Consider the following 25063-nt stretch of genomic DNA (forward strand, 5'->3'; position numbering starts at 1 on the left):
ATTTATTTATTTATTATTTGGACTTTTAATACAAGCAGTTCTAAATAAGGTAGGGGCAGGCAGGAGAAGCAAAAGAATTTCTCTAATCAGATCATTTTTTACCTAACCTCATTCTTTTTTTTTTAATAAATTTATTTTTTATTGGTGTTCAATTTACCAACATACAGAATAACACCCAGTGCTCATCCTGTCAAGTGCCCCCCTTAGTGTCCGTCACCCATTCGCCCCCACCCCCGCCCTCCTCCCCTTCCACCACCCCTGGTTCGTTTCCCAGAGTTAGGAGTCTTCATGTTCTGTCTCCCTTTCTGATATTTCCCACACATTTCTTCTCCCTTCCCTTCTATTCCCTTTCACTATTTTTTATATTCCCCAAATGAATGAGACCATATAATGTTTGTCCTTCTTTGATTGACTTACTTCACTCAGCATAATACCCTCCAGTTCCATCCACGTCGAGCAAATGGTGGGTATTTGTCATTTCTAATGGCTGAGGAATATTCCATTGTATACATAAACCACAGCTTTATCCATTCATCTTACGATGGACACCGAGGCTCCTTCCACAGTTTGGCTATTGTGGACATTGCTGCTAGAAACTTCGGGGTGCAGGTGTCCCGGCGTTTCACTGCATCTGTATCTTTGGGGTAAATCCCCAGCAGTGCAATTGCTGGGTCGTAGGGCAGGCCTATTTTGAACTCTTCGAGGAACCTCCACACAGTTTTCCAGAGTGGCTGCACCAGTTCACATTCCCACCAACAGTGTAAGAGGGTTCCCTTTTCTCCACATCCTCTCCAACATTTGTGGTTTCCTGCCTTGTTAATTTTCCCCATTCTCACTGGTGTGAGGTGGTATCTCATTGTGGTTTTGATTTGTATTTCCCTGATGGCAAGTGATGCAGAGCATTTTCTCATGTGCATGTTGGCCATGTCTGTGTCTTCCTCTGTGAGATTTCTCTTCATGTCTTTTGCCCATTTCATGATTGGATTGTTTGTTTCTTTGGTGTTGAGTTTAAGAAGTTCTTTATAGATCTTGGAAACTAGCCCTTTATCTGATACGTCATTTGCAAACATCTTCTCCCATTCTGTAGGTCGTCTTTTAGTTTTGTTGGCTGTTTCTTTTGCTGTGCAGAAGCTTCTTATCTTGATGAAGTCCCAATAGTTCATTTTTGCTTTTGTTTCTTTTGCCTTCGTGGATGTATCTTGCAAGAAGTTACTATAGCCGAGTTCAAAAAGGGTGTTGCCTGTGTTCTCCTCTAGGATTTTGATGGAATCTTGCCTCACATTTAGATCTTTCATCCATTTTGAGTTTATCTTTGTGTATGGTGAACGAGAGTGGTCTAGTTTCATTCTTCTGCATGTGGATGTCCAATTTTCCCAGCACCATTTATTGAAGAGACTGTCTTTCTTCCAATGGATAGTCTTCCTCCTTTATCGAATATTAGTTGACCATAAAGTTCAGGGTCTACTTCTGGGTTCTCTATTCTGTTCCATTGATCTATGTGTCTGTTTTTGTGCCAGTACCACACTGTCTTGATGACCAGGTTGTAGTACAACCTGAAATCTGGCATTGTGATGCCCCCAGATATGGTTTTCTTTTATAAAATTCCCCTGGCTATTCGGGGTCTTTTCTGATTCCACACAAATCCTTATTCTTTTCTAAACATCATTCTGTCCTTTTTCCTTTTCTTTATCCCTGACATTAATATTTTTAAATACACTGGGAATAGCTTGTGTCCTAGAGCAGACCAAATGGCTTGCTTTTAGTCATTCCCTAACAGGTAAAGCTGTAAGAAAGAGGATGAGGACCATGTGATTCTTGTCTCAGGAGCCTGCCTCTCAGGGTTAATTTGGCAAAGATACTGGGAAAATTTTTTCTTTCAAAGATTTAAAATCCTTGAGCAAAGCTGATTTATCATTATGAACCATAAGAAATCTTAATATTGGGCAGCCCCGGTGGCGCAGCGGTTTGGCGCCGCCTGCAGCCTGGGGTGTGATTCTAGAGACTTGGGATCGAGTCCCACATCAGGCTCCCTGCATGGAGCCTGCTTCTCCCTCTGCCTGTGTCTCTGTGTCTCTGCCTGTCTCTCTGTGTGTCTATGAATAAATAAATAAAATCTTAAAAAAAAAAGAAATCTTAATATTAACAATGTAACCCAGTTGGAGAGCATTTAACTTTTTTAGGTATGAACTCAGAAATGCTAATAATATCAATATCAAGTAGACATTTTTGTCAAACTTATTTCAAAGGGATTATAGATATCAATTAAATAGGTTCTAGTCAAACTTCTTGTAAAATCGTTCTGTAATTATACAACAGGTTAAGTACAGAATTTTGATCATTGCATTTTAGAAGACTGCTTTAGAGATATATATATCAAAGAGCTGACATATTTAAAACTAACTAAATACCTCAGAAACCCAATGTCATGACTGGACTTGGCTTTCACTTTCCAGTTCCCTACTTTATTTTAGATTTCTACCTAAAGGATATAGTTCGTTGGCAATAGTTTTTCCATAGCTGAGAATGCTGTTTCTTACATGTTATTTTTTAAACCAGGAATAATTTTGCATCATTATATTTTATGGTGAATTATTGATTAGAAGGTTAATGCTATGAGGAATATATCCACTTATATTTTTACTATGCTGAGCAGAATTAATAGATTCACAAGACATGTACTTGAGAGAATGTCAAACAGGAGAGACGCAGAGACTTGATGCCCGGTATCTTTTAATATGCTTTTGTTTGCAAGGTATCATGCAGTCAATAGACATATAAGTATTTTTTTTTATTTGCAAAGTAATCTGCCAGAAGTTGTGAAGGACATAAAATAGAGTTGATTCAAATCCTATCCTCAGAGAACTTATAATCTATAACTAAGCAAAAATTAGGAAGTGATGAGGGGAAATGAAAGATTGTAAGAATTTAGAGCAGTGGTTCTAAACACAGAGTGCACATTAGAGTTTAAAAATTTCCAAAGTGCAGGCAGCCCGGGTGGCTCAGCGGTTTAGCGCTGCCTTCAGCCCAGGGTGTGATCCTGGAGACCCGGGATCGAGTCCCACGTCGGGCTCCCTGCATGGAGCCTGCTTCTCCCTCTGCCTGTGTCTCTGCCCCCCTCTCTCTCTGTCTCTCTCATGAATAAATAAATAAAATCTTAAAAAAAAAATGTCCAAACTGTACCCCTACCCCAAACTGATCAAATCAGAATTTCGGGAGGTGAAGAATGAGAATGAGAAAAGTATTTTTCAGTTCCCAGGTGGTTCTAATGCCCAGTAAGGTTTGTCCAATGGTGGTGAAAACCACCAATTTAGAGGAGGGAGAAGAATTATTACTTTTATCTAGGAAAAATCCAGGAACAACTTGGAGAAGGTGGAGTTGAATGAATCATGCAGTAGATATTATGGGTTGGCTCTTTCAACCTTGGCTTTACCCTCCTCACTGGAGAGACTGGGAAGCTAAAAATATTTCCTGGCTTTTCTTCAGCTAGTGTTCAGGAGGCAAATTTGGCTCTGCTAACTCAAACCATGTGTGTAAACTGGAAGATGGGAGGGAAATGGAGGATATGTGCCTGCTGCTGTTGATGCTGGCAGACTGTGTCAGATATGTGAGTGGTTTCTACTATTTTGAAATGCCTGGACTCAGGTTGTCCAGGGTTCAGTGACTAGAATTTTGGCTGTGAGAGACAGTTGTAATGGTATCAGCAGCAGCTGCAGCTGACCTCTGGATTACAGAGCAGAATGGAGGTAGAGGTGGGCAACGAGCAGCCTCTCCTACCCTTGGTATTTCATAATAAAAATATTACCATATTTGGTATCTAGTGTTCCTGTTTCCTGAGTGCCAAGTATTGTATTAACCACTTTATGTGGATCATCTCCTTTAGTTCTCACTTGACTCTCTAGGAGGGGGTCTACTTTTATTATCCCCATGAATAACATTATCCCCTTAATGAAGAAACCAAAGCTTAGTGAGGCCAAGAGCACCTAGCTGGTAAAAATGGGAGACCTAGAATTCAAATCTACGCTTGTCAGGAACTAAAGTGTAGAATCTTAGCCTGTGCAAACTTGTCTTTCCCTGGAGATGTGGGGAAGGACATTTAAGATAGAGCAACAGAATTAGGAACAGAATTTCTACTCTGTCCTCTGATATGTGAGGCAGGCTTGGGAAGTGGCAAGTAATTTATTCAAAATAGCTTGTAGGGCACAAGAGCCAGATAGTGAAGGACAAATTGGAAAGGTAGACTGGGCAAAAATCATCAATGGTTTAAGTTTCAAGCTAGAGTTGAACTTTTTTTTTTTTTTTTTTGTTTCTATAGAAAAGAAAATAACCACTGATGAGGGTGGGGGGAGGGGAAGAGGGGGAGAGAATCCCAAGCAAGGTCCTTGACCAGAGCAGAGTCTGACATCAGGCTCAATCCCAGGACCCTGAGATCATGACCTGAGCTAAATCAGGAATTGGACACTTAACTAACTGAACCACCCAGGTGACCCAGGAGAATTCTTATTGAAGAAATAATGGCCAGTCTTCCAAAACTGACAGATTACATCATGTTACAAATTTTTTTTAAGAGATTTAATTTATTTATTCATGACACACACACACACACACTCAGAGGCAGAGACACAGGCAGAGGGAGAAGCAGGCTCCATGCTGGGAGCCCAACGTGGGACTCGATCCTGGGACTCTAGGATCAGGCCCTGAGCCGAAGGCTGCGCTAAGCCGCTGAGCCACCCGGGCTGCCCTCATGTTACAAATTTAAAAAACAAAACAGAGCAAAAACTACAAACCTCAACCAGGCTAAAAACACACACACCTGAGGCATCTCAGGGTAAAACTAAAAATCAAAGGCAAATAATATCTAAAATACAAGATTAAAAATATTACTTTCATTGTAACAACATATTAAGAAGCTACCTGCTTCTCAATAGAAAAAATGGAAGCTAGGCAATGGGAAGATAAGGTAAAATTACTGAAAGAAATTAGAAGCCCACTTATAGACTCTAGACTTATCTGTCTATACTCAGATAAAATAGCTTTTGATAATGAAGGTGAAAAAAAAGACATTTTTCAGAGAATCAGAAACTGAATATATCCACAGCGAACCCATATTAAAATAAATGCCAAAGACCATTTTTCAGGCAAAAAAGCATTGATCTCAGATTGAAGCTCAGAGATGAAGAAAGCAGTAAAAAACAACAAAAATTATAAATATGTATGTATATTTAAATAAATATTGACTATATGGAACAACTTTAAAGAATTAGAAAATTTGGATAAAGTGGAAAACTTCTAAGATAAATAAAACATTAAAACTAATATAAGAATATAAAATTTCAACTAGTTGGTAACTATCAGAGAAACTGAATTTGTTATTAAAAGCCTATGCACACAGTAAAATGCAAGCCCAAAAGGCTTCACCATTGAATTTTTCCAAGCCTTAAGAAATGGCACCACTCCTAATAAAACTATGCCAAATATTATAAACAAGAAATATGTTAATTTTGAACCCATTAAAACTCTGATACCAAAATCTGAAAACATTAATGAGTTTATAGGCCAATTACACTTATAATAAATAATAAATTTTGCAGACACACAATATTTCCTCAAATGACTAATTGGTCCTAGTGATATTGAAAATATTAATCATATCATGATAAATTGCTTTTATCCCAGGAATGCAATTTTGGTTTAAAATAAAAAGAGGGCAGCCCAGGAGGGGGGGTCAGGGGGCGCTCAGCGGTTTAGCGCTGCCTTCAGCCCAGGACATGATCCTGGAGACCCAGAATTGGGTCCCCTATTGGGCTCTCTGCATGGAGCCTGCTTCTCCCTCTGCCTGTCTCTCCGCCTCTCTCTCTCTCTCTCTCTGTGTCATGAATAAATAAATACAATCTTTAAAAAAACTAAAGTAAAAAGAGAATCACTCTATTTCACCACATTTACCAAAAAAAAAAAAAAAAAAAAGAGCGAGAGAGAGAGAGAGAGAGAGAGAGAGAAAGTCTTAGAATTATCTTAGCAGATTTAGAAAAGGCTTTTTCAATTCATTTAAAAAAGTTTTTTAAAAGGGTTTTATTTATTCATTTGAGAGAGAGAGAGAGAATGAGCAAGGGGGTAGAGGGAGAGGGAGAGGCAGACTCGAGCCCAACTCGGGGGCTTGATCCCAGGATTCTGGGATCACGACCTGAGCCAAAGGCAGACGCTTAAAACAACTGAGCTACCCAGGTGCCCCGACTTCAATTCATAATAAAAAACTTAGTAAATATTAAGAACAAAAGGAATTTCCTCAATGTAATTTAAAAAAATATAGCAAACATATTTATCTAATGGTGAATGCTGATAGCTTTTACTCTGAGATCAGAAACAAGAAAAGAATGCTTGTGATCACCACTTTTATTTAGCTTTATGTGAGAAGTCTTGGTCTGTGCACTGAGATGAGAAAATGAAAAATATCAGAATTGAAAGGGAAAAAATAGACTGTCATTATTTACCAATGACTGATTTTGTGTGAGGAAAATCCAAATGATTCTATAATAAACAAATAAAATTAAAAAAAACAAATAAAATTTGTAAGTGAGTTAACAGAGTTGCTGGATAAAGCATCTATATACAAAAATCAAATTCTTATAACAACAAACAGAAAATGAAGTTTTAAAAATATGTCATTTATGGTACCATTAAAAACTCCTCAAATACCTTGTAATAAATCTAATAAGCATATATTAGACTGCTACATAGAACATTTTGAAGGACTATAAAGAAAACCCAATAAATCAGTGGAAAGAAAAGATAGGCCATCTTCATAGACTTGAAAATGCACTATTGTGAAGGTGCTATTGCTTTTCTATCCTTTTTGGAATAAAAGATTTTATTTATTTATTCATGAGAGACACAGAGTGAAAGGCAGAGACATAGGCAGAAGGAGGAGGACCCTGGGATCACAGCCTGAGCCAAAGGCAGATGCTCAACTACTGAGCCACCCAGGGACCCTAGAAAAAATTTCTTAGACAAAGTAGCCACATAGGGAAAATTTAATAAATTGGATTATATTAAAATTAAGACCACTATTTAAGAAATATTCAAGATAAGAGAGTGAAAATAAGAACCACAGAATCAGAGAAGGTATTGCAACTCATGAATCAACAAAGGAGTCATATCCAGAACCCAAAGAAATTCTACAAATCAATAAGGAAAAAATGGACAATCCAATAAAGGAGCAAAAGACTTGAATAGATACTACACAAAAGAGGATGTCTAAACACAAACAAAAATGAGATTGTGCTCAATCTCATTATCACTGAAAAAAGGTTTAGCAAGTTTCTTGATACAAAACCAATATACAAAAATCAACACAATCCCTATGTGCCAGAAATACAATGTTAAAAAATACCATGTTTGGGGCACCTGGCTGCCTCAGTGGTTGAGCCTCTGCCTTTGACTCAGGTTGTGATCCCAGGGTCTTGGGATCGAACCTCACATCGGCCTCCCTGCAGGCCTGCTTCTCCCTCTGCCTATGTCTCTGCCTTTCTCTCCATGTCTCTCGTGAATAAATAAATGAAATCTTTAAAAAAAAATACCATGTTTGAAAGCAATAAAAATAATACTTGTATTAAATGTAGCACCATATATCTAAATTTTATGATTGTGAGAAGACTTGTCATATGAAATCTAAAAACTTAAAGTTGTTAAGGAAATGTAGTTTAGGGGATCCTTGGGTGGCTCAGCGGTTTAGCGCCTGCTTTCTGCCCAGGACGTGATCCTGGAGTCCCGGGATCGAGTCCTGCACTGGGCTTCCCGCGTGGAACCTGCTTCTCCCTCTGCCTGTGTCTGGTTCTGGTGTCTGCCTCTCTCTCTCTTTCTGTGTCTCTCATGAATAAATAAATAAAATCTAAAAAAAAAAAAAAAAAGGGAAATGTAGCTTAGAACTGGATAAACCAAGACCAAGTGGGACAGAATGGAGAACCAATCAGATATGAAACAAATCAGAACCAAATCAGGTCAGATAAATATGACAGATTTATTTTTTATATACTTATATTTAAAAATAGTGATATATTTGACATACAAATAATGATATTTCAGTTTAGTGAATGTAAAAAAAATTACTCAATGAATGATCCTAGAATAATTGGTTACAAAAAATTGAGTTGGATTCCTATCTTACACTATACTCAAAACAATTCCATTATCAATATGAAAACCAAAACTTATAGGATTAAATTTCTATGATCTCAAGTTACTGAATGTTTTTTAAAAGATGCAAAAACACAAACTATGAATGAGCAGATTGACAATTTGAAAAAAATATTGGTCATTGAAAGATGCTATTAAAAGAGAACCACAAAATAACAGGTTAACAGATGATATTTGCCACACATATAAATGACCAAGGATTAGAATACAGAATATATAAAACACTTCAATGAATCAGTAAGAATTAAAAAATAAGGGATGCCTGGGTGGCTCAGCAGTTGAGCATCTGACTTAGGCTCAGGGCGTGATCCTGGGGCCTGGGATTGAGTCCCACATCGGGCTCCCTGTGGGGAGCCTACTTCTCCCTCTGCTTATGTCTCTACCTCTCTCTCTGTGTTTCTCATGAATAAATAAATAAAATATTCAAAAAAAGGACATAAAAATAAGCTAATGGAAAAATGGGCAAAAGATATAAGCAAGCATAAGTATTTACCCAAAGGATACAAAAATGCTGATTCAAAGGAGTACATGCTCCCCAATGTTTATAGTAGCATTATTAATAGCCAAATTTTGGAAAGAGCCCAGATGTCCATTGATTGATGAATGGATAAAGAAGATGTGGTATCTATACCACATAGTAACATGGAATATTAGCCACCAAAAAGTGAAATCTTACCATTTGCAACATGGATGGAACTAGGGAGTATATTATGCCAAGCAAAATAAATCAGTCAGAGGAAGGCAAACACTGTATGATTTCACTCATATGTAGAACTTAAGAAATGAAACAGATGAACATAGGGGAACAAAAAAAGAGAGGCAAACCATAAAACAGACTCAATTATAGAGAACAAACTGAGGGTTGCTATAAGGGTGGTGGGTGGGAGATGGGTTAAATGGGAGATGGGCATTAAGGAGGGCACTTGTCTTTGAGCACTGGGTATTACGTGTAAGTGAAGAATCACTAAATTCTACTCCTGAAGCTAGTATATTATATGTTAACTAATTACAATTTAAATAAAACTCAAAACTCAAAAAATCCACACAAATACATAGGAAATGTTTGATTTCTTAGACCAAATTGCTTTTATACTTTGCATATATATATATTCTTTCCTATACGTGAAATGCTTAATTTTTTTAAGGATTTCAAAACATGAGGTGATAAATAAGCAGGGTAGTATGTATTAAATTATCCTTTCTTATGTTTGTCAAAAGAGAAGTAATCTACATGAGTGTAGCAATATCTAGAGAGAGCTTTGCCTGCTAATGGTGGTCAGGGAAGTTGTTCAAACAGGGAGGGTCTGGGTTGCATATGGACTGAATCAAAATGAACCTGAGGGGGACCATTTTAGATGCAAGAGAGGGGGGAATAGAATACACAGATTTTGTATTCTTTCTCTCTCTTTCTCTCTCACAGTACCATGGAAGTGTGCAAAGCAAAAACATGGTTACAATATGCATGAGCTTTGTGCATGAACATTGTGCAAATCAAGGACAACCTGTATGTATCTTATTACTCTCCTGTCATGGATTACAAGTTTCAAAAGTGAGAGGGATTTTCCTTTCTGTGGTGGAGTTGAAATGTACAAAGATATAATTTGAGCCTCTGGTTTCCAACAATGTCTTTATTGTCAGCATATTTTTGAGGAATTTTATTTACTTGAGGTAGTTGAATTACCACCTATTTTTTATTCTAAATATAAGCCAAGTACAACTTACACTGTGTTTTGATAACAGCTTTTTGTTCCCCATGGAGGCAGGTAATATATAAAATCATCACATTGATTATAATTCTTAAAATAGAGGATATACAATAAATGGTATTTAAGATTACTTTTGTCTCTAATACAGGATTTGTAAATTTTGCTAAATAGATGCAAATAATGCAGTAACTACTACTTTGGCACATATGTAAGAGTTCACTGTTCTTTAATTCAGCGTTTACTAGAATTTCTGGCTTAATTTCCATCTGATTATTCAAAGGACCTTCTCTCAGTCTATATAAATACATCTATGGTCCTGTGAGAGTGCTGCATGAGTATTTCAATTGCCCATACTGGCTTTCATTGAATCAGTAAAGTGGATTTGTTTCTGCTTTTCTTTAGGGAAGAACTTGGGGAGAAATTAAATCTAAGTGGTGTAAGGAATATTAAAATCCTCTTGGGAAGTGTTAGTAGTACCAAATGTTTAAGTCTTTGAGATTTGTGAGTGATATACCAAACTTCAACAGAAACAGAAACTGGATGAAGAATCTGAATTCCAACTCTACTTAACAGAATTTACCTGTGATTTTCCCACTTAGGATTTTAATTTGAATCATTGCTGGGATGGCCAGTCAGGAGCATTTTGGAGACCTCACTGAACAAAGTCTATTTCTCTATGCTCTATGGTTACAGAAAGCATCTGTAGTACATAGTTCTATAATCACCTAGTCTCCTGAGGCGAGTGTTTCCATCATTCTCCTCTCCACCTCCCTGCCCACATCCCCTACATGTTTACTGGGTACCACTTCAGAAGCATCCCTTAGATCTTAGCTTAGGACCTCTTCATATCTCTGATGGGTGGTAGTGGTTTACATTGACCTGAAGAGATTATTAATGACTTCTTCCTCTCTTGAGTAGAACCAAGCACATTTTTATTGCGTGACTTTTGTCCTCTAATGATAAGCTCAATTTCCCATAGGGAGTTCTAGAATATCCTCTACCTGCTCAAGAAGAACCTTTTTCAGACTCCTCTGATCATCTCCCCTCACTGGAAAAAACCTCCAAAAGCTCAGTTTTGATTATAAAATGAAATCTAAACTCCATTTGTTAGCATAGAGACCCTTTACTACTTGCTACCTTCCCCCTTCTTTCCAGCCCTTTCCAGACCCAGCACTGCCCACCACACCCACACCCCACCTATGCCTTAGCCACTTCTAGCGACTCTTTATTTTTCAAATACACTACATCCTTTTATGCTGTTGAGGCTCCACTGTGGCTTTTCTTCTATGCCTAATACCTCCCTCTTTGTCACACTGACCTTGTCTGCCTGATGCTTCTCCTCATCCATCAAGGTCCAGTCAAAAATTCTCCTCTCTGTAGTTTTCTCATATCCCTCAGGAAAGAGCTGCTGCTCTCATTAGTTCATACAAATGTCTATTTTTCTTTTGCCACATTTTGTGATGGTATTTTTGTCTCACGTGTGTGTCTCTCTCACTTGCAAGCTACTCAAAGAGTAAGGATTTGCTTATTTCATTTGTGCACCTCAGATCTAAGCATGGCAGGACCTCACAACATGGTTTATGACTGAAAAAGAAAATGATTGGAAAATGTTTTGGTCTCTAAGGGCTTGGGGCCCAAGACAAGTACTGATGAAAACATATACGCCAAGAGAATTCTATAAACAGAATAAAAGATAAGGTCTCAAGTAGGAAAAGAGTTAAGAATTTTTATGCTATATGTCCACTTGAGTAGTGAATTCATTTATATCTCTTATATATGTGGCAAATATGTCAAAGGACTGAAAATGAAGGTTAGGGAACACAAGGTAAAACCCTAAGGGCCTGTCTGTGGCAAGGAGAGCTCTTTCACTTTCCCTGAGAGGGCAGCTGAAGAAAACAGCTGGATGGCTCCGAGGAAGATATCAAAGAAACAGCAGAAATAGATGGTTGATCTGTTGATATTATTAAAGTATTTTTCTCTAAACTAGGAGCACTAATATGCTTCTATTAACAGTTTATTTTTTAAAGATTTATTTATTTGAGAGAGAGAATGCACAGGAGAGGAGGGGCAGAAGGAGAGGGAGAGAGAGAATCCTGAAGCAGACTCCCTGCTGAATGTGGAGCCTCATGTGGGGCTTGATCCAACTCTGAGATCATGACCTGAGCCGAAATCAAGAGTTAGCCACTTAGCCAACTGAGCCACCCAGGTGCTCCTATTAGCAGTTTTTGAGCTGTTGGATCAGATACTTCAATTGTCTGTTGGAAGTTACACTGGCTTTTTCGAGTCTGCGCACATAACATTTTGAGACAAACCATGTCTTTACCAAGATCACCAAGGTCTTTGTCTTCTGACATCTCTGATGTTAGTTGAAATGCTGTTTGAGTGACTGAATTTGACAAAGTTTGGGGGAGTTAAATGAGATATATGAAAAAGTAGATCTTCCAAAGTCTGTGTAAACTAGGCCAGATGGGATAAGTGTATGTTCTACAGCAGAATAAATCAAAATGCACATATTTTAAAAACATGAAGGAGTTAGGATAACTGGAAAGAAGTTCTACTTTTAGGTTTTTCTTTCTTTTCCTGATTCTGAGGGCTGAGTTCAGCAGACCTGCATGTACTTTCTTACCTGTTTTTGCTTGTAACCCAAGACATAACATATTGAGAAGAACTAGGTTAAAAATCAGAAACTGTAGATTGTTGCATGGTTGCTTTTGCACTAGCATGTAACTTATCCACTGTTGTGGAAACCATTTAGCCTTCTGGCCCTTATATTCCTTAACTATAAATGAGAACAACAATAGCTGCTCAGGATCCCACCCAAGAATCGAGTGAGATGAAGAATGGGAAAGTCATGAGTAAGTTAGCTGTAGGTGTACTTGACTTGATGGAAAATATGCAATTATAATTGTAGTTCCCATTTTGAAGAAGGAGGCTATTTTCTTCCCCCCTCAAACACTACTTTTTAAAAACTCAACAAACAATTTTAAAAATAACTTAAGCCATAACTTCAGGCCATCAATCAAAAATAACCTAAAAGAAGCATCATAGAATTGTGGTGGAATGTTTGATATTAGTCTCTAGGGACATATTTGCAAGCCCAGTTTGTTGGAAGCTGAATGTCTTGTGTGGAGAGGTCAAATACGAATTCTCCTGAGAGCTGATGAACTACTCTCCCATGAAACAAAACAGCTGACAGAGCTTTCCATCTGTTTAATTTGTCCTATGGATACTAACGAAGAAGAGAAAGTGCTTTGATGGTTTTCTTGGGGGGATTACATTCAGAATCACTTAATTAAGTCAGCTATTACTGAAATAGTAAAATATATCATGGTAACATATAACTATATTTTATCAAACATTATGTTCTTTAAAAATAAAAGAAGTAGAGCTCTTATGAAATATATAAGTTTAATGCTATCCTTGATTTTTTTTTTTTCCCTCACTGGGATATAAGAAAATTTTCAAGGGCAGCCCAGGTGGCTCAGTGGTTTAGCGCCGCCTTCAGCCCAGCGTGTGATCCTGGAGACCCTGGATCGAGTCCCACATTGGGCTCCCTGCATGGAGCCTGCTTCTCCCTCTGCCTGTGTTTCTGCCTCTCTCTCTCTCTCTCTCTCTCTCCCTCTGTGTGTGTGTGTGTGTGTGTGTGTCTCATGAATAAATAAATAAAAATCTTTAAATAAAAAGAAAGAAAAATTTCGAGACCAAAAGAAACCTCCTTTTACGATGAAACTATATTATCTAAACCTCTTTCTATTCAGATCCCAATTTTCTGGTTTTAAATTCATCATCAAGTTTGCTTGTACAATTTTGATCACAAAGGAACCACAGGCACTTCAGTAGGTGTAAGTTGAGTTTCTCTTCTACTTCCTGCAAAATTGCTGTTATTTCGGTAAAAGGTGTTCTGGAAGAGCGCATCCAGTTCCCAGGCGGACTTAGGGTCTCCTCAAAGTCTGGTTGAGATTCTGATTAAGTGCAGGGTTTGGTAAACAAAGGGACAGCACTAAAAGAGACAGTTTATCTAAAAGTATTTAGCATAGGGTCAGCACATGGTAGGGTAGGGTGAATGCTTCTTATATATGAATCCCCCGAATCAACCCCATTTCCTACAGATGGAGTCTATGAGGACACTGCAGATCTAATATAAATATTAGAAAGTATTTCCCCTGCCTCCTCTATACTTTTTGGAAAATTCAAAAAATTCTCTATGGAATTCCTCAAGGGTAGTAATTGTATCAGTTTGTTTTGTTGGTCTTCCTTTCATCTGAAGATTACCTTCATCATACTCATTAAGTACTATCAATATGTAAACACTAATAGCTGTTTTCTGAGCACTGAGGAGGGACCTCCTTTGATTCATCTATTTAACACTGTTTCTATCTGCTTCCCCCTGCATCTAATGACAAATACAAACTTATTTAGCAAGAAGCGTGATCTGCCATTGTAAAAACTAAGTCTACTGAGGAAGGACTGAATCTGGAGCCTTGACCATGTCTAGACGTAACACACACTAACCAACGGAATCACCCCATAGGACCAAGTGTTTGTACGAGATCACATGAAAAATTTGCTATGGCCTGGGGAATTACTTCATCAGAGAGGAAATACAATGTCTTTTGTACTTTTTTTCTTTCCATTTTTGAGTTCAATATCATGTGTTATAAAGAGATTGTGAATTGATCATTGTAAAGCCAAGATGGCTATTTTATTTTCCCAATGTTTTAAAATAACCTCTAATTTCCCTCCATAATTAGTGATGAGAAAGCTCAATCCTTGCTCAATTAATTCACCTTAAGAGGATGACAAACATGTTCAATTTAAACAATGGCTTGAGAGCAGGATACCTTAATAACCATGGTTCTAGGCACTGTGCCGAGTGCTCTAATCATCACAGGACCGTCAATTCATCTGAACCTATAAAATCTTAAAATAACTAAAAGTACATACTCCTTATAGGTGAATGAAGCAAAAAAAAAAATACTTTCTGTGATTTTCTTTAAAACAAATATTTTTTAAAATCAAGAAATAAACCATTTGTATTCTGATAAAACAGTATTAGAAATTATCCAAGAAAATGAAGAGTGTTCTTTATTTGGAAAGTAGCCAATATAAAATGAGATATGCATTTTTTATCTAACAGAGCCTATAAGGTAGTTTTTAAAATCCATGACTTACTTAAATGACAACTCCAGTTAAACAAATTAGTTAGGAAGAACTTTTGGCCATTTAACTAAGAGCAATAATTAAGATTTCACAATCACATAATTCTTTCCTGAGTATAAGTCAAGTCTAGCCATACAGTATATTGGCTTTCATATATCCTGGCATTAATGTGCATTATAGCTTCTGTTGGTTTATGATCTTCAAATTCATAAAACGCCATGCTGAAAGATGAGCTCCTTTTTGGACCTTCTGAAATAAGGACAGCCTGTCAACAAGTTCTATATTTCATCTCAGACTTAAAGCTGAAGACACTTCTGAATTTTAAGGTATATAAAGGCACATTTATAAATTGTATTATGAATGTTTAATGAATGCCTTATGTGTTTCTCTTAGATATTGTTTACATTCTACCTTGTATTATAAATGTTCTGGAGGTTTGTTGTATTTCTTATAGTCATAATGTCACTGAGAGCAACCACTGTGTCTTACTCATTTCTGCACTCCATTTGAAGACTAGGAGTACCCCATACTTACTGGGTCAACTTCAAAAATGTCTTGGATAAAACTGATGGTAATTATTAAAGGATTTCTATTTTATTGAAGTAATGATGGCTCAAGAGCAGCTACAGCACCTCCAGCCTTAGAATTTTCTGCTGGGGGCATCATATAATTCCCCAGTGACTTGAAGCACTCTTCAGGCATCCTTTCCTTGATTTCTGGAGCGGAGGCGCCAGATACCCTTTCTTTTCCTCTGAACTGATAGGTCAAATCAAAGGATAACAAGGATCCTATCTCTTTGCAAGCCTATCAGCAGCTTTGCAGATGATTGTAAGCATGGAGTAGGTATTTGCTCTTTCTTTGGATCTTTTTATTCTGTTTTCAAAATTAATAGGTCCTGTAGCTTTTTGATTCCAACGGAGCGTATTGAGGGCTGGAGAGAGGAGGGCTGGACCTTTGATGGGAGGAGCTCATGGACCTGGGAGGATACAATCCCAAGCACTTCCATAAAGCCCAGCAGCCTGTTACTAAGGGCGGGTGATAAGGCATATGCGCTCCTTGTCATATGCATGACATTTCTAATCTATCGCCAAATTCTTTAATTATTTAATTTTAAAAAGTTAAAGTTATTTGAGAGGGAGCAAGAGTGAGAGAGAGATAGAGAGATAGAGGAGCAGATTCCCTGCTGACCAGAGAGCCAGACTCAGGGCTCAATCCCAGGACTCCGAGATCACGACCTGAGCTGAAGGTAGACCCTTAACTGATTGAGCCCCCCAGGTGTCCCTATCATCAAATTCTTAACTTTCAGTTGGGTTTTTGGGACGGGTACCAGTAACATTTTATAAAACCAGTTATCAGCAACCTGTTTGGCATTTTGGCAACACCTAAATATATATATAGTAAAAAAAAAATGGTATTTTTATTCTGCCTTGCAGAAATAGAATATTGTAAATGATATCCATAAACGATGTTTTGGAGCAAATGAGATAACATATACTGAAATACCTTACAAACAATGATGAGTTATGCAAGTATAAACATTGCCGAGGGGGAAAGTATATAGAGATTAGAGTAACTGTAGATGGAAAATGACAAAATTTTAAGAACATCTACAATTTGTTATCCTAATATTGTAATATATAGTATTGATCAAAGCCAATCTTGGCTTATCAACTGACATTTCACTTAAAAAGTACTTAGAGTCAGGGGGCCTGGGTGACTCAGTTGGCTAAGCATCCAACTCTTGATTTCAGCTCAGATCATGATCTCAGGGTCATGAGATCCAGCCCCATGTCCTCTGGCTCAGTGCTGGCTGGGCGTGGAGTTTGCTTAGGGTTCTCTCTCCCTCTGCCTCAACCCCTGGGCTCATGCACTTTCTCTTAAAAAGAACAAACAAACTTAGAGTCATTCTTGAAGAATCCATAAGACCCGGTGTGATGAATAGACAGGGAAGGTGGGGAGATTCACTTTTTGCTCTATATAGCCTTTTGTACCTTTTGTATTTCATTCCAAATACAATCATGGCCTATTTTAAAAATTAAATAAAATCTTAACAGAAATATAAAGACTAAATTTATTTCACTGTCTTGTTCCTGATCATAGACTATAAGAACTAGAAGAGATAGATCAGTTTCAACTAATTTTACAGATATGGAAACTAAATACTGAAGATGGTATTCATAGTTACTTTCCAGAAAGATTAGGAAAAATGGAATATATCTTCTAAATAAAATTTTGTAAGCACCCACACTGCTAATCAAAATGAATTTTAAAAATCTCATACACTACTTTATTTACCATGTTTGTCATTTGCATGCATTTTAGCAAGCTTCTTTTTAGACTTGATTACGACTTTGTAATGAGTGACCTACAAAGGACCAGGTGGTTAAACAAACATGAAAGATTTTAAGATCGGCCAAAACTGGATATCAGTTTCATGGCCCACTTTAAGAATCTTACATTTACCACCATTTTGGTAATTTTTTACAATTTGTTTCTCAGCTCTGCTTTGTGAGACCTTGTTTTCTCAAGGAGAAACAATTCACTTCCACCCTCCAGTAAATTAGTTGCACAATCTCGTCTATAATAGTCTACTTTAAAAAAAATTGACCATCAGTTTCACAATCTCATCTATAATAGTATACTTAAAAAAAAAAAAATTGACCATCAGAACGAGGAGGGTGAGGAGGGAGAGCCCAGGAGAGAATTTTGGGAAACTCAGTAAAAGGAATCCCTATGGGTACAGTAAGATATTCAGAGATAAGGCCTCTTACTGCTGCAGTCATTTTGATATTTTTGCTTCTCTATAATATAAAAACCTGCTTCCGATCCAATCTCATTTTTACAGAACCACTAAATCTAGGAGCTGGGAGGGATGTTTTGAAATTCCCCAGTTTGTTCCTCTCATCTAGTAAGTGAGAAAAACTGAAGTTCAGGAAGGCAAACTGACTGTTTTCTAAAGCTGACAAAGTAGTTAGTGGAAGAGCCTCCACCAGAGTTCAGATTTCCAGCTCTAATGGAAGCCGTTTGTTGTTGTTTTCATACATAGATAGACACAGAGCTTGTATGGAGTGACAGCTTTGGTTCCTGCTGTGATTTTTCCCAAAGAAAAAAAAGAAACAAAAGCTCTCCTCACTTGTATCTGGCACTCTAGGGTTGAATTACTGACCAGGTAACAACCTCACAAGCATAAACAGAGAGGTGCATCCAGTAGCTCAAGCCAAGCTGCCTCTAGCTGTACAAAAGAAACCAATTCTCCTCAAAAGCAAGTACATGTCCCCTCCAACATTCAAGGCAATTCAATTTCAATTTAGCTTTTGTTTATTATAGTTATTATTGGTTTACTCTGGAGTTGGGAAAAAAAATCCAAAACCACATTTGGTTTCATTTTCTGCATCCTCACGTTAAAAAAAAAAAAAAGAAAAGAAAAGAAAGTAATGTGTGTGTACGTGTGGCTTGTATGTTTGTGAATATGTGTGTGTGTGTGTGTGTGGCTTGTATGTTTATGTGTATATGAATATGTGTGGCTATGTGTGCTGTGTGGTGTGTGTGTGTGTGTGTGTGTGAGGGTGTTTGGGTTGGGGATATGGGGCCGGTGGTGGAAGTTAATGTTAACTAGTTTTTCCAGTGTTTCTGCCTGAAGCAAAATAATCTTCTTCCTACAACAATGTGATTTAAAAAGATACAAGGCAGTACTATATCCTGTGCTTTGGTGCTAACACTAATCAATAATTTCAAACTACTCTCTTGACAGTTTAAAATTTATTGGTGATGGAGGGGGTGACAGTGATATTTAAAACCAGCTTTAATTTAATTTTTATCTGTTTCAGTCTTAGAGATTTAGACAAAGTGGGTTCTTGGCATCTGTCAAAGGAAAATGACCACAGTCCAAGTGCTCACTGGCTCACTCGGCAACCATGGTTCACACCTACATGGTGTGTTGATCTCAGGTTGCTCATGCTAATTTTGTAGAGAAAGTAAATGGGAAAATCTGTTATCATTCCCTTGGAAACCAAATGTTCACAGTATTGACTGACAAACATTGGTTAAGATTTAGCATTATTTTCATTTTCACCTGAAGCATTACTCAGTGTATGAATTTTTAAGGCACACCACTGTGTCACACACGCAGAAGCAGAGGCCTCTCCTGCCTTGTTCAGGGCTGTGTCCCTGGCACCTGAAACAGAGCTTGGCTCAAATATGTGTTGAGTGAATGCAGGAAGAAAGATGTAAGATAGTTTGGCCACAGAATCTTAAAAGGTTTAGAGCCAAAGAGCCATTCTCCTCCCGTTTTATAAATAAAGGCCAACCCGGAGGCTTTAAATGCCTGGAGTTTGAATCACACTACTTCCTGTGACCTTCATAATCCAAGTTCGTTAGCATAGCATTCCAGACCTTTCATAATCTGGCTCTTCCATTTTTAAACCCAACAATATCCAACAGCCATGGCCCCAACTCTGAGCCATCCATGATGCTTCGCTCCGTACTTCTCACAAACAGTTCACCTTAGCTCTAGTTAATCATCTGTCTTTCCCGCTCAACAGTGAACTTCAGGCAGGACAGATGCTCTGTTCCCACCAGATTCCCGGTGTCTAGCATATTACCAGCATATGCTGAGTATTCAGTAAATATTGCAGATGGAAGAATGAGGGCAGAAAGGAGAGATGAAATGTGGAAATACTTGGACAAATGCATGGGGTGCTCTGGAAGTTTCAGGAAATTTCTAGAAAACTTCCAAGTAAACCTTCTTCTAGAGCTGTGTCTCGAAGGTTGAGTAAGGCAGGTCTCTCTAGGAAAAGGTGGGGAAAGGTTCCTAAGCAGTGGGGAGTCCACACGGCTGTGGAGGTGGTGCAGTAGCATGCCGAGGGGTATGGATGACAAGCCCGGGAGCAACTATGAGAGTGGCTTCAAGGACCATACCTGGAGAGCAGCATTTCGACCATAGCTGGACCAAAAAAAAAAAAAGTCACTTTGAAACTAAATATTTTTACATGTCAGAGCTTTGAAAACTCAACATACATTGCTACAAATATTTTTGGCCTACTGTTTTCTTCTTGGTCAACTGAAGATCACACTTTGTAAAAGCAGGTCTATGATATCACTGCTAACTAAAAATCTCTTACTTGGCATTGAGGCAATTCACATTGATGGACTTAAATTTATAAGAAACCAGGAATGCTTTTTTGAATTAAAAATCATGAGAGAGAAAAAATCCTATAAGAACTCTCATTAAAAAAAAAAAAAAAAAAAAAAGAACTCTCATTTCCTTAGGTTTCTATACTTGTCGTTTAAAGGAATTTCTCTTTTGAAATTATGGGAATAAAACATCCCTCCCCTGGATCTCGGATTCTATTACACTTGAGCGACTTAACTGGTAACTGGGCAAAGGGTGTCCTCTCGAGGGTAACCCACTCTCTCCCCATCACTGTGGTGGAAATTGCCAGTGCGCAGGTGGCAACTGCCCCCCGCCCTGGAGGGAGCCCACTGCCCTGTTCAGCCCAGGGAAGGAGCCCACGTTCTCTTCCCACCCTGGGCTGGGAGGGGCAGGTCTTGGAAGAAACCTTGTTTTCCAATTCAGCTTTAATAATAATAAAACTGATAATGAATTGATTCACACAGGACACGTGTGTCTACTTCGCAATTGTTTTAGAACTCTAAAAGTAGAGACACATGATTAAATGGAACTTTCACATCCACACGTATGTCACAATAAAAGTGGTTTTATTCCTCAGTCTGTTATACTGTGTTGTATGCATACACGGGGAAAGGAGAGGAGAGAGGTAATATATATATATATATATATATACACACAAGCTTTTATTAATTATTTTATAAATTAATTAATTATGGCATTTAAAAATTAGGATTTTCTGGGGGCGCCTGGGTGGCTCAGTCTTTAAGTGTCTGCCTTGTGCTCAGGTCATGATCCAGCCCAGAGACTGTTTCTTCCTCTCCTTCTGCCCTTCCCCCCTGCTCATGTTCTCTCTCTCTCTCTCTGTGCTCTCTGTCTCTCTCTCTCTCTCAAATAAATAAATAAAATCTTTTTTTTTAATTAGGATTTTAGGATTTTCTGATTATGTTAGCTTTGTAGTTTAAAACTTAAAATGAAGGAATGCATAGCATTCTTTCTAAGCTCTTGGCTCCGTCAAAAACCAAACAGAATACATATTCTAATTGCCTTAATCAGAATAACTGTTAATTCTTAGTTTAAGTGTGTTTGGGAATTTAACTTAACTATTTTCTCTTTAGGTTATAATTTATAAGGTTTTTGGATTTCAAGTAGCAGTTTCCCATGTGCAATTTGGATAATGGCATACATTTATTTCTATTAATCAATTTTTTTCAGATCACCTGGGGTTTAATTGAATAACATCATAAGTGAAGTATCAATATGTGTTTTAATAATGATTTATGGTTGGAGTGCCTCAGTGGCTCAGTCAGTTAAGCAGCTGATTTTGGCTCTGGTCATGATCCAGGATTCTAGGATGGAGCTCCCACATCAGACTCCCTGCTCAGTGGAGTCTGCTTCTCCCTCTCCCTCTGTCCCACCCTCATTCTCTTGCACTTTCTGTCTCTGTCTTTCTCAAATAAATGAATTAAACCTTTAAAAAAATGATTATGGTTTACAAAGTGCTTTCATGTATATTATCTGAAACAGTGATTTTTCAACATTCTAGTTTAAGAATTTATTTAGCATCTAATAAAAGCTATTTACCTCTTCTTAAGAATGTATATATATGCTTGTGAACACAGAAGCTTCTCAAACCTGGTGAAGCCAGGGTTCTTGAAACCAGGCTTCAGATTTGAGGTTGCTAACTCTAGCCCAAGGACCAAAATCTAACCATTGCCTGTGTTTGTATGGCTTGAGACTTAAACACAGTTTTTACATTTTTAAATGATGAAAAAAAAAAAAAGAAGAATACGATGTTTGACATGTTAAATGATATGAAATTTAAATTTCAGTGTCTATAAATGAAGTTTTATTGGAACATGGCCACACTCTTCCATTTATATACAGTCTATGGCTCTTTTTTTTAATTTTACTTTTATTTTAAGTAATCTCTATATTTACTGTCTAGCCCTTTACAAAAAACGTTTACTGATCCCTGATATAAAGTTTCAAAGTATATTTTTTGTTTTTTAGTTATATTTTGTTGACTGCATGCTTAAGTTTAGGATTTGAAAAGGACTTCTACAAGCTGCTTAAAAGAATATAAAATTATTAACTGACTTTTAAAATAATACTAGAAATTATTAATATGGTACTTGGAAAAGTATTTAATGACATGGCAAAATGGAACCGATGTTGCTTTTAGTAAAAAAAAGAAAAAAAGTATGCAGTGAATAATAAGTGTGATCTCAACCACATAAATAGTATTAAAGAGTAGAAAACAAGTTTAGAAAAAATTATGCTCAAATGTTAGGCCTCTTGATTGAAGTTATGGATTTTTAAAAAACATTTTCACTGTTCATTACTTTATAAAAATTGTACAATGTATCACTTTAATAATAAGGAAAAATAAAATATTGAACAAACTTAAGAGTACAGTTATTTAATTAAAAAAACTCACAGATTAGAATCTTCAGTGACAGTATAACTATAAAAATGTTCAAGAGAATGGATTAATAGAGTGAATGCAATTATAAGACCAGAAATCATTTTGAAAAATCAAATCATATTTCATTTAGGTAGTATGACAAGTTGGTGTCAGATTCTTTTATTGTTTTCTGCATGCAAATTATACTCATGAATCTGAGAAAGAAATGTTGATCTTTATGTTAAGACACAGTTTTCCACAAAATCAAAGCATTGTTCTATACTGAGAGGCATTTGATCAAAATTTATGATAGACCATTTCTTGTTCATAGGAGACTCAGGAACTGGCCATCAACTTAATGTAGAGATTCATGCTCTAAAGAAAACTGAACAATTTGATCAGTTTTTCTTTAGGTGCTATACTGGCTTGGTCTACTTGATGAATGAATGAGTGAATATATGAATGAATGAATGACCTCATGTAGGACTTTTTGGATCTGAAAAAAAGTTTGATATCTCGATCTGGACAACTATTAATACTCTTCAAACATTAGGAGTTACATGACCATGTTAATTAAATTGTCTAATGAATAGCTATAAAGAATCATTAAAGAGAAAAGAGTTAAGCTGGAAGACAGGAAACCCGAAGCCCATTCCCCACCATCTTCAGTGTTATAATTGTGATTAAACTGCAAATAAACTCAGAGAATGTATTCTTTAACATGAAGGGAGAATCTGATACATCAAAGTAATCTACTGAAAAATAAAACATAGGATCCATTTGGTGAGTACTGCTCTGGCAAAATGAATTAGCAAAGGAGTATCTCAAATATTTACTAGTAGCCACAAAAGTATTACAGAAGAATTTGAGAATAAAAATAAAAAATGACTTTTACTGTAATACAAAATTCTACAAAATGGGTGCTTTTATTTCATCTTTAAGGCAGGGAGCAAACTCATTTGTCTGAGTTCATAGGGCACTCCACATGAATGGTCCACATGGACCAGACTTCAAAGCCTTGACTCTCTTCTCTGTATCACACTATGGCCATTTCATTGACTTTTTAACCTTGTTTATTTATTCTGTGAATTTGAAACTTTTCCCTCCCTTTCCAGTGTGTTAACAGTCGAACCCAGAAGAGATTTTGGAGGGTTACATCCAATATTTTCCTTTTTAAATTTATATTTTTTAAAGATTTTATTTATTTATTTATTCATGAGAGACATACAGAGAGAGAGAGGTAGAGACACAGACAGAGGGAGAAGCAGGCTCCACACAGGGAGCCCAATGTGGGACTCGATCCCGGGTCTCCAGGATCACACCCTGGGCTGAAGGCGGCGCTAAACCGCTGAGCCACCCGGGCTGCCCTATTTCCCGTTTTTAAAACCAGATCTTAAAGCTTTCTGATCCTTGTCTCCATTTCTCATTTTACAGGTCTTTGGAAATGTATCTATAAAATGCATTCATTCCTTATCGATCCCTGCAACCTACAAAAGAGTGTGTGAGATACTAGAAAGTCAGCAATAATTGCCACAGTCCTTTAGTCTACAGACACAGATAGTCTTTTAGGAGATGCAGATAAATTAGATTATAATGTGAGATCAGAGGGCACACCAGTAATGTGAGAATACACAAAAGTGGTACATAATGTGGACTTGGGTGGAGGGTAGTCTGTAAATACTTCCTGAAAGATGCAGCACCTGAACTGTGAGATCTAAAAGATGAGGGTGACTGAGCTGAGTTAGGTCTGTGTGCAGAGGGCTCTGCCAAAATATGCCTATAGAAGCTTGACAGAAAAGAGGCATTTGCTCTATTCTTAATCTGCTGAAGATCATTCGGTATGAGTGAGCAGTAGTTTGTGTGAGCGTGTGTGTGTGCACACATGCACATCAGTGCCATAGTAAAAATTGGTTTGGAGAATGGAGAGGCAATGTTATTCGAGGTCTTGACAAGTGTTAATACTCTGTACCAGGCAATGTTGCAAGTAGTTTTTATATGAGGTGTTTATTTCTCATAACAAACCTAGGAAAAAGGTATAGCATCATAATCTCCACTTTATATACAAGGAAAAAGAGACACACAGAGGCTACGTGACTTCTTCAAGTTCCCAGACCTAGGGAGTGACACAGGTGGGACTTGAACTCCAGCCAGTGTGATATGAGAAGCATGGTCCTTGGATAAGTATTATCAGCTTCACTTGGAAGCTGGTTAGAAATGTAAATACTCAGGCATCAACCCAGACCTACAGAACCAGAATCTGCATTTTAACAAAGACCAGGTCCTATCTGAGCTCCTTAACCTCTGAAGAGATCTATTTTAATCCCCTATGTTGTTTCTCCTTAACCTTGAGAAGGAATCTGGACATTATCTTAAGGCCAATAGGGAGTCAAGGGAAAGTGTGAAGTGAGAGGTTGGCAAAATTACATGTGTGTTTAGCCCAATTGTTGTAGGTCAATCGTTCTGGCTTCAGAAAGG

At 37.4% G+C, this 25063-nt stretch overlaps 1 protein-coding gene across 5 annotated transcripts in view; it reads right to left on the minus strand.

Moving 5' to 3' along the window:
- FHL5 (four and a half LIM domains 5) overlaps window positions 1-25063 on the minus strand; it is a 43099-nt gene that overhangs the window by 13859 nt on the left and 4177 nt on the right. The window contains exon 2 of one of the 5 annotated variants that reach the window (XM_077903036.1): window positions 19971-19995. The exons of the other annotated variants lie outside the window; for them this stretch is intronic. The gene's annotated coding sequence lies outside the window, so the exon portion shown is untranslated. The remainder of the gene's footprint in view (window positions 1-19970; window positions 19996-25063) is intronic. 5 annotated transcript variants of the gene reach the window in all.

The sequence above is a fragment of the Canis aureus genome, chromosome 7 (genome assembly GCF_053574225.1).
Source record: "Canis aureus isolate CA01 chromosome 7, VMU_Caureus_v.1.0, whole genome shotgun sequence".
NCBI lineage: Eukaryota > Metazoa > Chordata > Mammalia > Carnivora > Canidae > Canis > Canis aureus.